Raw genomic sequence first — 14,588 nt, forward strand, 5'->3', positions numbered from 1 at the left:
CACATTGCCCTCACCTCTGAATGTGACCTCTACTGCCTGCCTCACCTCCCTTTCTGTAAGGACTGTGATTACATCAGGCCCACCCTGGATAATCTAGGATAATCTCCCACTGTAAATATCCTTAATTTAGTCACATCTGCAAAATCCCTTTTGCCGTCAGGTAACACATTCCACAGGTTCCAGGGATTAGGATATGCACCATGTAGTCTGGCCACAACTATGATTCAACAAACATGTGCTGAAGGCCCACTGTGAGCCTGGACTCTTCTCATTGCATCTACTTAGTGTCCTGTATTTTGCAAGTGCTCACTATTTTGTTTTTTTGTTTTGTTTTGTTTTTATTGTTTGGGATTCATTGAGGGTACAAAGAATTAGTTTACACTGATTGCATTTGTTAGACAAAGTCCTGCTCTCAAGAGTTGTGCCATATACCTTAACCCACCTCCCCCTCCCTCCACCCCTTTCTCCATTTGCTCATCCCTCTCCCCCCAGCAAGTGTTCACTATTTTGACCAGTGGGAAACTCCCTGATCTCTGGAAACACAGCAGCAATGGAGAACATTAGCAGTGAATTCTTGCAGGTCTATAACAAATTCACTCCTCATCAACATTTACAGAGCCCCTGTAAGGGCTGGGTACTATGCTAGACTCTGGACACAGATAACTGAGATATAGCCTTTGTGCCCAGGCTTCATAGTATGAACAAGATTACTTCTATATTTGAAACACATAAAAGCAAAACATGGTATTTATTTTAGCAAAAAAGAAAAGGAACTGATTCTGGCTCAAACTCAGGGTCAAAGTGAATCTTAGATGTGTTATTGTCTGGTTCCTGCAGTGGTGGGGGTTGAAGAAGGTAGAGGAGGCATCTTAGAGGTGATTAGCAGAACCATGGAGAAGGAAAAGGAAGAACCTCAGGAGAATGGGGAGCAATTAGAAGGTTAGGTAGAAATAGGTTTTGAGGAAGGAAAATTTTTACTTTATTTTATTATTTATTTATTTGTTTTTGAGACAAAGTCTTACTATGTTGCCATGGGTAGAGTGCCGTGGTGTCACAGCTCACAGCAACCTCAAATTCTTGGGCTTAAGCGAGTCTCTTGCCTCAGCCTCTCGAGTATCTGGGACAATTTTTTTTTTTTTTTTTTTTTGCAGCTTTTGGCCAGGGCCAGGTATGAGCTGCCACCTCCAGCATATGGGGCCGGTGCCTTACTCCTTTGAGTCACAGGCACTGCCCCTGGAACAAATTTTTAGTAGGCTCTGAAAGTCCATCACGAGTGCTGATTTAATGATGAACTGTAGGCTGTTCCTTAAGCCTTTAGTGTCTTACATGTTTCCCCAAATGTTTTACTCTAGCACATTTCTCAGAGTTCAAGTCACCATATTAGGGGTCTTCTACCCTTTAAAGTAATTTCCAGGAGAACTTGTCATTTATTCAGAACATACAAACAGCCCTAGAATAGGTCTTGGGCTAGCCTCAAAAGTAAAACATAAAGAAGGAAAAGTGTGATGGGTTTGCAGTTTGGAAAGCCCAGAGTTAAATAAAGTCCAAGGATGAAGCCATGGGCTTTATAGACACCTCAGATGGGTTCATGTCTCAGTGTGAGGGCTTACCAGTTATGTGGCCTACACAGATCATTTGATTTCTCAGTGATCTCATCAATACAAAGTAGACAAAAGGAGCACCTACAGTATCAGGCTATTGTTGAGGATTAAAGGGTTTGCTATAATGCCCCACACATAGTAAATCCTCAGTAAATGTCAACTGCTATACAATGCATCAAGACACCATCTAAAGTTATAGAGACACATCTTTTCACCTTAAGCAATGTAAGAGAAAACGATGACTGAATTATTCCTTTCTTAGAAACTTGAAACAAATCACTCAAAGCCAAAACAAATCAAATGACTTACAGAAAATGGTTCGAAACAAATCAAGTGATTCACAGAAAGTGGTGCTCACTGAGTCACTGGCAAGCTTCTTGCTTCCTTGCATTTTCTTCAGTGATTTATTCTGAATCTTGAAATACATGCTCAGATTGACCTCAGTCTCTTTATGAGAAGATACTTTAGAATCCAAATCTACTGCCAAACTTATGTGTTAAAGGAGGGAAACATTTTGAAACTGCCAAGGAAGGATATTAATCATAACTGTCATACAATTAATATTTGTATTGCTCATTAAATTTGACAAAGAGTTTTTCCACTTATATTATCACATATGACTCTCAAAAAAAATCCTTTGTGGTATGTAGGGCAGGTGTTATTATTAATCCCATTTTACTGATGAAAATACTGAGGTTGAAAGAAGTTAAATAACTTACCTAAGATGATAGAGAAAATGAATGGCATGGCCAGGTGTGGTGGCTCATTCCTGTAATTCTAATACTCTGGGAGGCTGAGATGAGTGGATTGCTTGAGCTCAGGAGTTCAAGACCAGCCTGAGCAAGAGTAAGACCTCATCTCTACTAAAAATAGAAAAATTAGCCAGGCAGGGTGGCGAGTGCCTATAGTCCTAGCTACTTGGGAGGCTGAGGCAGGAGGATCGCTTGAACCTAGGAGTTTGAGGTTGCCGTGAACTATGATGACACAGTACTATAAGCTGAGGCAACAGCGGGAGACTCAGTCTCATAATAAACAAACATACCAGTTTTGTGTAGCCAAATGACTGCTGTCTTTTAGAAGAGGGCAAGTGTAAGCAAAGGTAAGGTGATGGGAAATCACCAGGCATAGTTCAGAGAACAAAAAGTACTGCAGCTTTTCTGAACATGAGTTATGTACTTGGGAGTCATGTAGAGTTGAAATGGCATATTTAGATGAGCACCATTTTCAAAGCAGAATAGAGAAAACGATCAGATATGAGAGATCAGGAAAAGATCAGAATCACACCTAATATCAAATTTTTGAGCCTGCATGGCTGACAGAATAATGATGGCACTGAACATATAAGAAATATAAGAAAATCAGGATGAGAGACTGGTTTTACAGTCATTTAGCTCTGAATGTGTTCAGGTAGAGATGCTGTTCAGTAAAGATAAATGCTTATTTTCAAGACTCATTCATTCATTCAAGCAACAACTTTCCTAAGGAGATACACTGTGCTTTGAAGGAGTCTGACCTACTTACAAAGGTCAGGAAACATCTACTGAGGAAGTGACACCTGAGCTGAGATCCGAAGGGTAAGAAGGAGTTCACTGGGCTAAGAGGACAAAAAGCATTGTGTTCACATGAGTGATGTTACAGGGTGGTAAAAAGGAAGGTGTCTCGGCCACCCAGAACTATGTGGATGATTATGGGCACCCTAACACTGGGTTAAATAGAGCAAGTTCTGGAGACTATACCCAGCCTGATTCTTTTTATGAACTTTAAAAACAAGGGAAATGAAACAACATATTGTTTAAATATACAAGTATGTGTGATAAAACTAAACAAAAAGGTAATAAAAATAAACACAAACTATAAGGATGATAGTCACCCTCAGAGGAGGAGTGGGAAGGAAGGGAGAGGTTCACAAGGGGACATGTAAATTATTGGTAACGTTCTAGGTACTGGGGAGGACCGAGAGTTCTAAAAAGTTCATTGTATTGTTTTAAATATATAAATAACAAGGGCCATATATTGGCCAATTTATTGGCCTGATATAAAGCAAGATTATGATTAATCTGATTCTGGAATTTTAAAAAATGAGATTTTAAAAAAGAAGGGATCATGCTGATAATTAGGGACCTAAAGAATAGCAGGATGCTGGACCAGAAAGGCAGAGGGATAGGCAGTGAAGCTACGGAGACGGCTGGGGTCTAGACCACCACGCAGAGCCTGGCAGGCATTTTCAAGCAATTTTCCTTTTATCCCAAGAGCTATGGGAGTTGTTGAAGAATTTCTAAGCAAGAACAAATGCAGATGAACCACTGGGGAAGCTTTCTCTAGATGTAAGATGATTGGTGCATTCGTTCTGGCCTCTCTGCAATCTGGTCATTACACTGAAGGCAGATGGTTTTTTTCAAACTGCAAATTTTGAAGTCTGTCTCTTGCTTAAAAATTTGCCAATGGTTCCTACAGCTCTCAGATAGCAATGAATTCAACTCTCTCTCTCCGCTTCTCTCTCTCTCTCTTTCTCTCTCACACACACACACACTTCTATCAACCTATTGTAAGGGCCAATCCTGTGAAACAAACAGAACAAATCTGTGACCCTTGGTAGCCAGATTAGAATTTTGGTTGTAAATAATTCATTAATATGAGTTTATTTATCACATTACTTATCAAGTAACTATATGTGTATGTGTGTGTGTGTGTGTGTGTGTATATATATATATATATATTTTTTTTTTTTTTTTTTGAGAAAGGATCTCACTCTGGGGCCTGGATTAGAGTGCATGGTATGATCATAGCTCCCAGCAACCTCAAACTCCTGGACTCAAGTGATCCTTCTGTCTCAGCCTCCTGAGTAGCTGGGACTACAGGAGCATACCACCATGGCTGGCAATTTTTTTTTTACTTTTTGTAGAGAAAAATTGGTCTTGCTATTGCCTAGGCTTGGTCAAATATATTTCAATAACGTTATAGGGATAGAAATTTTGTGATAACATAGCTTTAAGAGGTAGTAGTATTTGGTTTCTACCAAAATGTACTATATAATCAACTTTAAAACATCATTTTAAAAAGGTATTTAGAAAAAATGTCAAATCCTTAGAAAAGTTGCAAGAATAGACTAATGACCTCCCACATACCTTCACGCAGCTTTGCCAGTTGTTCGCGTTTTGCCCCGTTCAGATTTCCTTTCTTCCTGCCCTCCCTCCCCCACCTGACCCACTTGGGAGTGGGGTGTGGATAACACGACCACTGATACCTCAGCAAGTTTCCCCTAAGTACAACCATACTTTCTTACATCACCACAGCATAGTGATCAAGTTCAGGATCAATATAGTACTCTTAATCATCAGTTTTGTGATTTTGTTTTGGTGGCCCAGGATCTAGCCGGGATCACCCATGGCGTTTGGTTGTCATATACATTTGGTGTCCTTTACCCTGAAACACATCCTCGTGCCTCTCACGACAAAGGCATTTTTGAAGCATACAAGCCAGCTGTTTCACAGAATATGCTTCAATTCCAGTTTGCTTGATTATTTCCTGGTGATCAGATTCAGGGTGTACATTTTTGGCAGGAATACTATGAAGTATTGCTGTGTCCTCAGCACCTTCCCCCAGGAGGAATGTGATGTCACTTTGACGAACTCACTGGGCAAGAAATTACCTCTGTGCAATCAGCAATTAATCTGTGGGGAGAGAGTCTAAGAATCTAGAAATATCTATTCACCGACAAACTTTCACTAGATAGGTTCAATATCCATTAAAGATTCTTACTACAGAGGCTGTAAGTTTGTGATCTTTAAAATCTAATATTTCTTCCACATTTAGTGGCATTTCACTGTAAAGAGCCTTCTTATCCCCATTATGTATTAATTTATATTAAAAAAACTCTTTTGGCAGCCATGTTTTATAACTTATTACTGTTATTTTGATGCTAAAATTGTCACTCTTGGCCAGTGGGAGCCTGTTCAAGCTGGCTCCTATGTTCTTTTGACAGGGCCCTTTATATTTTTGAGAATTCACTTTCTGTCACAAGATGCTTATGGCTCATTTTATGCTTTCCTGGCCCTTGTCCTAAGAAACAGCCATTGACCCAAGGAGCCTGTTTCCTTTTAGCAGGGAATGTAAATTTGAGTCTTAGGGGTGCTCTCAGGTACTGAGATGTCATTGATCCTAGGTGCTTTCAGTGAACAGAACTGGTAGATAAATATATATTTTTTAAATTCCCAGGTTCAGGGCAGCATCTGTGGCTCAAGGAGTAGGGCACCAGCCCCATATACCAGAGGTGGCGGGTTCAAACCTGGCCCCAGCCAAAAAGTGGAACAACAATAAAAAAAAAATTCCGGGGTTCACACTGATGGCTCCAATTCCAATCAAACACCAGAGGCCTCTTCCTTATCACCTCTTATTCCGTTGTTGTATTCCTTTTCTCCCAGTATGAGCGCCTTGGCTTCCGGAGAACACCAATGCATTTATTTACAGCATGAATTTAAAGCAGAAATTCTCTCCTTTCTTTCCTCCTTTCCTAGTGGCTGAGATAACTTATTTTGACGTTTCTCAGTTTCTATAATGTTTTCCTAGTTAATTTACGCACATTATAAGCATGTTCAGGTGTTTCTCAGCATATCTTAGCAGACTTTACCGTGTAGAAGCGCTATGTTAATATCATTTGTCATCCATCATACGGGGAACAATTCCCTTGGTTTGAATAAGGCCGATATGGGGGTTGTTGGTAATGACTTCCATCTGCCGGGCAGCTTACAGTTTACAACGCAGTTCTTTACATGTACTACTTCATTCACTCATTCACTCTGAATGGTCTGAATTCTTTAGGTCCCAGACAAAGCACACAATAGCTAAAACTCTGAGTTGAATTCATGAATGTTTCACATAGTAGGGACTCAAATCATACCTGATGAGTTTTAAAAAGATGGGATCTATAATTGTTGAAAACAGTATCACATAAAAGCATGAGTAAAAAGTTTTCGCTTGAGCATTTTTTTTTTTTTGCCATTGTTATTGCCTAGAAAATTTTGTGTCTTCTTGAGACTGATGTTTAAAAAAGACGTGTGCTTCCCAAAGACACATCAAATTACACATGCTTTTAAAAGAAATGGTTCTCAAAAAATGTGGCTGCACAAACCTGCAGAGGACCCGTGAGTGGGGGTGGCACCCCACAGCAATTAATCGAAATCTTGAGGGTAGGCAACAGTACTTTTCAAAAGTGTCTAGGAAAACGGAGAGGAATAAAAACTATCTAGGAGATTCCAGGAAGCAGTCACTGCCTGGGTGAGGGAAGGTTGTGCTAAGGATTGGTGAGGGTGGCTGGGAACTTGATCTCCACTTCATTTCTGATTTAAAGACCAGTACTTGAAGTATGCGAGAATTTATTTTGAGCTTAACCTTGCTTACAGTTGAAAGACAATGAATACATTCCTTTTTTTTCTTAGTTAATATGATATTAAAAACCATTTTCTTTTTTGTCTAAGTACCCAGCTTAAGCATCCTAATCTTTCATCTAGGTTAAGCTCCTTGAAAGCACAGTAAGTCCTCACTTAATGTTATCAACAAGTTCTTGAAAACTGCAACTTTAAACCCAACGACATGTAATGGAACTGATTTCCCCACAGGCTAATTGATAAAAACCAGTTAGGTGATGGTCACAAAGACATCACCAAACTTCCAAATGTGAAGACCGAAACAGTTGTAATATTAAACATTGAAATAAATATGAGCTATATGCACATTTAAGAGAGAGTAATAAAAACAAGATAATTATTTGCTCACTAATTCCAGGTCAGGGTGGCAGGTGGCCAGGGCCGATCCTGACAGCTTAGGGCCAAGGTAGAAACCAGATTTTAACCAGGGCATCCATTGCAGGGCACAGATACCATATCCACGCAGACTGAGAGCAGTTAGACACCCTGATTTACCAAGCACGTACATCTTAGGGATGTGGGAAGAAGTGAGTACCCAGAGGAAACTCACACAGACATGCAGAGAACATGCAGACACCAGATAGTGGCTCTAACTGGGAATCAATTTTTTTCTCATTAATGTTATAATAAAATGATGTTGAACAGAAAGATATTATTTGAGGACTAGCTGCACTAGTATGTCCCAGGCAAGTAGTAGGAGCTGCTTAAATATCTGTTGACTTGCAATTAAGTCAACCCAGTCAAAGGTCCTCATAAATGGAAGATGAATTTTAAAATCAAAACAAATTGTTGGACCTTATGGAAAAAAGTGTAAAAGGGTTGCATGAGTAATCATTGGATTTAGAAAGGGATCATCTTTAGAATTTAGTTTGTAGGAATCCTAACCTCTCTTCCAAAACCAGAAAAGGGTGGGAAAATTGTTTTTGTTGGGGATGGAATGACAGTGGATTTAGGAGAGGTGGTGGTGGGGAGGTGCGTGCTTCAGAAAGAGGAATGGCTTTAATATACAGGTATTTTAATTGCCATTGTGATCATCATGTCAGATGAGAATGTATTTTCTTTTACAAATACAAGACACAATACCTATTCTGGTTCACGTCCAAATTTTTGGATAGCAGAGTTTTGTGAATGACTTAGTGTTTCAGGACAACAACATCCTAAAAGGTAAAATGAGACTTCTGGCCTGAAAGGCCTGAATTCTAGAAGCCCATACCTGGAAGAGCATGACCAGGTACCGCTGAGCTAGCTTCAGGGTTAATACTGGAGAAAGGGCGCCACCTGCTGACTATCCAAAGTCACCCTTTCTCCTGCCAGGAACTGCCTGTTTGGTTCTAATAGAACAGGTATCCCAAAGAGACTGGCTCCAGAGACCCAGGGAGGTTGTTTGCTGTCCTCACTGTGTTTCATGGAGAAGATCAAAAGGGGTGTTCCGAGGGAATGTCTTCTATAAGAATCTTAGGAAAAGAGTTTTCCTTTGAGAAAAGATACCAACAGCAGAAGGTGATAGAACCACCTTGGTTGAATCCTGTTATACAAAGTTATAGTTCTATCGCATGGGATTTAAAGACAGTTGTGTTATTAAGGGCTGTAAGGGAAAGAGTGTGAAATTTAGGCATTAACTCTGTTTTAGAGTGGATTGAATCCGTTTAAAGGATTTAAAAATAGAGGCCCATTTTATTTAAAAATAAAGCTTTAACCTCTAACATATTAGTAAATGGGAAGTTATATATATAGAAAAGTGTCACTGCATATCTAGGAGAGTTTTAGAATGTGGACTGAAGTGACAGGCACTGGGATATGAACAATGAGGGTACCAGAGTTTTCTGGCAAACCATTCAGCCTCCAGCTCCTCATGTAGCAGATAATTTGTCCTCTCAACACCGTGTCAGGTCAACCTGAAGAGCATATTAAAGGTTGACAAGATGTATGCATGAACTTTGCTTCCTCCACTAGAAAATGCATCTGGGACATGTGATTTTAGGTGTGAGAAAGGCCATTTCTTAAATCAACAAAGGTCCAAAATTAGACTCTTTCTCTTCTTCCACAGCAATTGTTATCTTAAAGAAGAGATACTGGTTGAGTCAGTATATAAAAGAATGGAGGAGAATGGAAAGGCCACGAGGGAAGGGAAAAATCTTTAGCAGGTGGAGAAGGGCTTCCTAAGCTTTGGTTGTCCACGGATCGGGTCATCTGTTCTCCCTGCAGCCCTGTGAGGTAGGAGTAACACAGGCACAGGGCAGGGGTTAAGGAACTTGCCCGGTGTCTCAGAGATAAGGAGTGGGAAAGAGGACATCTGCCTGGCTCGGCAATCAGTACCTTTTTCTGTGTGATATTCTGAACTTCCCATGGCGGCTTTTCAGGAATTGCTAGTGGAATTATCTTGGTCCTAGAGAAAAGATGAATACCCCAGAGCTCCCCTTTTCCTTGGATATAAGAGGCTTATCTTGCACTGTGGGTGACAGAGGATCATCTACTTTTTATTTGACTGAAGACCACATGGCTTCATCAAAATGCTAGGCTACCTTAAACTGAAAAGCAATATTTACGTATTAAATAGAGCATGCATGTGTGTGCACTTACAAGTATCATGTGTGGGCATCGCTTGTGCATGGAGTGGGGAAGTTGAACAAAGAATAGGGACACTGAGGAAGCAGAGAGCAGTGGGTGGCAGGTAGCTTCATAGTGTCAGAACCTGGAGTCTGGTAGAGAAAGCACTGGTCTGGAAGTCAAGGGTCCTCAATTTTAATTCTGATTCTGCCTTTAGTAACAACAGCAGCAGTAGCTATCCTTTGAGTGCTTATCATGTGTAAAGTACTGTTTCAAGCATTTTATATATATTAATTCACTTACTCCTCATGACCACCCTATGAAATAAATACTATGATAACTCCCATTTTATTGATGAGGAAATTGAGGCACACAAAGGTTGAGGTACTTGGCCCAGGTCACACCAGCTAAGAAGTGATAGAATGTTGGCTTAAACTCAGACAATCTGGCCTATATTGACTGTGAGGTAATACTCTCCCTCAAACTGATTTTTCAGTTCATTTCCTTGGCTTTTTGTTTAAAAATATCAAGGCCCATGCCTGTTTGGGACCTTCTAAATCAGACAGAACTGGAAAAGACCGGGCACACAGATTTCTTTCCACCCCAACCACATGCCTAGTGCAAAATGCAAAGGAGAGGAAGCCCCTGTGCAGTGTGCAGCTGAGACTCCCAGATCAGCTGCAGGAGGAGCTGGCTTTGGAACTTGGCCTTCAGGTGTTTGGAGACTCTAGCAATTAGTCCCTTTTGGCTCAAGAATAGGGTACTGAGCAGGGGACAGTGCTTGAGGGAAAAGTAGGGTCTAAAGTTAAGGAACCACATCCAAGACCCCCAATTTGACTATAGGGTGTTAGCCAACTTTGTATGTGTGTGGGGAGACTAGAGATGGGGACTGTCAGTATCAAAACCAGTGAGGAGGCCAGAGAAATGACCACCTGGCTGAGAGAATCGAGGACCTCGACTTGGGTGGCAGGAGAAAAGGGAGTCTGAACAATAGGGATTAAAGCCCAAAACATCAGGACAGTGGGGATGAGGCTGAGATGGGGCAGAAGAGGTGACATAGTGAGCAGAATGGCTGAGTGAGGGAGCAGTGACGGCTTGCAAAAGAAGACAGGTGTCCAAACTAAGACCCCTGTGGGCTCTGCAGGCAGATGCACTTGGACAGTGTTATTGGATTTGTGCAGTGGATACTTAGGCTGATGCCCTTTAGAGGATTATGATAATGACAGGTACCTGCTGCGGGCCAGGCATTCTGTGTGTCCCAAGTCCTCCCTGGCCATGTTATCCCTGATCAGTGAAGAGCGCTGCTGTATAGGCATGTGGATGAACTTCATTTTAAAAACGTTTTTCTTCCCCAAAGAGGCAGCATACCATAGTGCTCACAGGGTCAACTCTGAGGTCAGGAGACCAGAACTACTATTATTAATGGAGAAGCTGCTGTTGTATATCCCGGGCAAGAGATTTAATCTGTCTGCATCTCCATGTGTGCCTGTGTAAAATGGGGCAAATGTTGCCCAGCTCATAGGGCGATAGTGCGAATTAAACAAGTTCACATATGTAACATGCCTGGTCTGAGTGAGCATGTGGGAAAGGTTAGCTCTTCCTATGGATGAGTTACCAGAGAAGTGGAGAAATGACATGGCCCAGGACATGCAGCCAGCAGAGCCAGCAAACCCTTCGAGCCCCCAGGCCTCTCTCAGGTCCATGGAGCCACAAGGAAGCCGGAGCCGAGCCACAGAACAGAGCTGAGAGAGAAAGGGGTCAGGAGTGCAAGTAGGGTCGGGGAGAAGTTCACAGGAAGAATGGAGTAAAGCACTTAAAAAAATCCTGCTTCCTTCCTGCTTTCCTGATAACTTAAGTAAAACAGGGTTACTCTATATAAAAGTAAGAACTCACGGAACTAAATTCCTGGGATATGACCAGCTCTCCTGCCCCCTCTGTCAGACAATCACTACTAATAGACTTTAAAAACCAAAATCGAAACCCCAGCAGACTGTGGTATGTGGGTGATTACAGAAAAAGTTTTGAGGTACACAGAAATCCAGCAACAGAATTTGCTCGGACAACAAAAACAAATGAAGCCCTCCCTGTAATACCAATAAGGTGAGCAAGTTGAAACTTGCGCGGGTGAATCAGAAAAGATGCCGGCAACTGTGTTCCCTGGAAGTGAAATAATAGACCATGACACAGTCTGTCCCCAAATTTTCACAGTGACCCATGTCTTATAGAGGGTCAGAGGGTGGGCTGACGAGGCCAATGCAGGATTGGTGTTGGGAGGGCAGATGGGGAAGGTCAGGTCAGGGATAAGAGTGGGGGTGGTGTGGATCCGAGGGCTGGGTTTGGAGTGAATCTGGCATGGGAGGGAGGGACAGTGGGCACAGACAGTTGCAGGGCTAAGAATCTTTTTTGTGTAATTGACCCCTTTAGATATCTGGTGAAACTTATGTACTGATCCTAAGAATAAAATGTTAATGCCTAAAATGAAATACATGGGATTACAAAGGGTAAACACGTCTATCGGCAGACTCCTTAGAATTAAGAGCTTCTATAAAGATAATTCTGGCTATGAGTTAGTACTTCTGTGAAGTCTCCATCTTTGGAAGTTGCCGGCTGCCCTCTGAGTGAGTCTCCCACACACCCTGTGAGTATTAAAACCTGAAGGTGCACCCAGGGTACAGAACATGTCCAAATCTCTAGCTCCAGACTATGATTTTAGGCAAAGATCTACCTTCAGGAGATTTGGGTGCCTGGAGTGTAGAGAAGTTGCGTAAAACCTCACCCTCACCATCACTGCCCTCATTTTCTTATTTCAGAAGGGTGTTGGCCGAGTAGAGGTGCTTCGGAGACTGTATGTACAGATCAAATCTTCATAGCATTCCAAAACAAAAATCCCACTGATTCCCAAGGGTGGGAAATCTTGGGTGGTTATCTCATTACTGGAGGCTCTCAGTATGTCCCACATGCTTGTGTGATGGCTGCGATGTGTCCTTATGGGGTTGGAGCCACTCTCCACATGTGCACATCTTCACTTACGCAGTTTGGCTATGGAGGCAGGGAGGAGCAGAGCAAATGTGATTTGGCACTGAGACTAATGGGCATATTTGGGGTTTAAGTTTGCAATCGAAATTCAGAAAAACTAGCAACGACTCCTTGGACTAGTTAGAGGGCGGGAGGAAGATTGGCAGCCAGCATGGCACCAGATGGGTTTGAGAGGCACCTTGGGGCACATTAGCTAGACAAGTGAGTTTCTGAGATTTTCCTTATCACCCCTTCAATCAGAACCTAGCTGAGCCTGTCTAAAAAGTCTAATACAGTATAGGAAGGGATTTGTATCAAATAATCCCATTAGCTGTTCATTTATATTTTTATGTATATTTTTTAGGCCACATGAATATGTCAATAAGAAAAGGGACCCTCTATCCCTTGTCTGTAACTAGATGTGAAATTATCATACCCACCACATCCATTGTTGGAAGCACTATTCTGAGTTGGCCCTGTGTAATGTGCAATGAAGAGAAAAAGTGTGTAGCAGAATCCCGATATGGAAATCCAGACTTAAAAACATTCTCTGATGGTTTGGCATCCTCAGGATAAATTGGTCATAGTTTTCAGCAGCTCAGATCAAAGCCAAATGCTGTTTGCATTCAGACAGTGATTCAGGGACCATGTCTTATTTGGTTTCTTTGAAAACAGAGCACAGACATTTTTTTCATACCTTCAAGAGAAATCGCTTGGCCGCCAAATTTGTGCATTGTAAATTTTGTTGTACTCTAATACAAAGTTCTTCATCTCGTCTCAAATGTCCTTTTCAGAGGTATCCCAGCATCCCTAAGCTGAGTTTCTTACTGTAATGATGATCTCCTGATGTCATGTGAAGGAAAAAAAAAAATAGGCCAACTGGTAAAGATAAAAAATAAATGAGAGTAAATAAAACACATATGGAACTTCTATTTTCAGAGTTTAAATGTATATGAGTGTGTATGCAAATCAACCATCTAAATAGAAATGTAGACTGGGCCAGACTTAGGCGCAATTATGAAGTAGCAAAGTTTGCCTTCTGTGGCCTTCACTCCTCTGATGTGGGTATTTTTCCATAACCTCCACCCCTCTTCTTTGACAGCCTACTTTATGACCTTCTGTAACCTTAGGAAGAGGATCAGAAGCGTCCAGTTCAGCACCCACTTCAGGACTCTCCCTCTGGCCCATGGTTCCTTTCCTTCCACACCCCCCTTTGGAAGATCCATGTGTTCTGGGTCCCATTTCCCTGAACATTGCTCATAAGTGGGAATTGTTTAAATGACTACTCTTTAAAAAATTATTAACTCACAGTTAATTCTTGGTTTTCATTACATATATTTTGAAATGATTTCCTGATTTTGCTTTGTTCACATAACAGACTCCATTAAAATTCCTGTTAGGCAGAGAGCAATGGCTTTGGTGTAGTGGGAACGCTAGGAGCTGTGCATGGGGGCGGAGGCGTTCATAAAAGGTTACATAGCATGACAAGATAGAGGAACAATCCACAGATGATGCAAGCTGATTTCATTTTATCTAACAAATGCTTTCTTCGTACATTCTGTGAGGCAGACGCTGTTCTAAGCCCTTAACTCATATTAAATCATCTAGTTTCCCAACAGCACTCTAAGGCAAATACCCTTCCTATATTTTCCTTTTGCAGAAGGACAGGCACAGAGAAGTTTAGGGACTTCCATCAAGGTCACTCAGCTACTAAATGTGGAGCCAGGACTGAATCCTAGCAGGTTGGTTCCGGGGTCTGGGTTCTGAAATCATCTCCATTTGGACTCTTCAGCTGCTAAGTGTGGGGACACAGACAGGAGCTCTGAGCTCTGAGTGGGCAGGAGCCACTCCAGGTAAGCCAAAGGGGTCAAATTGAGCTTTATGACAACGTTTTTTCACCCTGCCTGCCCAGTAGAGATGTCTAGGAAGCTTAAAAAAAGGCCTGATGCTTAGATCCCATGCAGGTGGACTAGACCACAGTCTCTGGGGTGGGGTGGGGAGG

This window comes from Otolemur garnettii, unplaced genomic scaffold (assembly GCF_000181295.1).
Source record: "Otolemur garnettii isolate 467f Iridium unplaced genomic scaffold, OtoGar3 scaffold00006, whole genome shotgun sequence".
NCBI classification, from domain to species: Eukaryota; Metazoa; Chordata; class Mammalia; order Primates; family Galagidae; genus Otolemur; species Otolemur garnettii.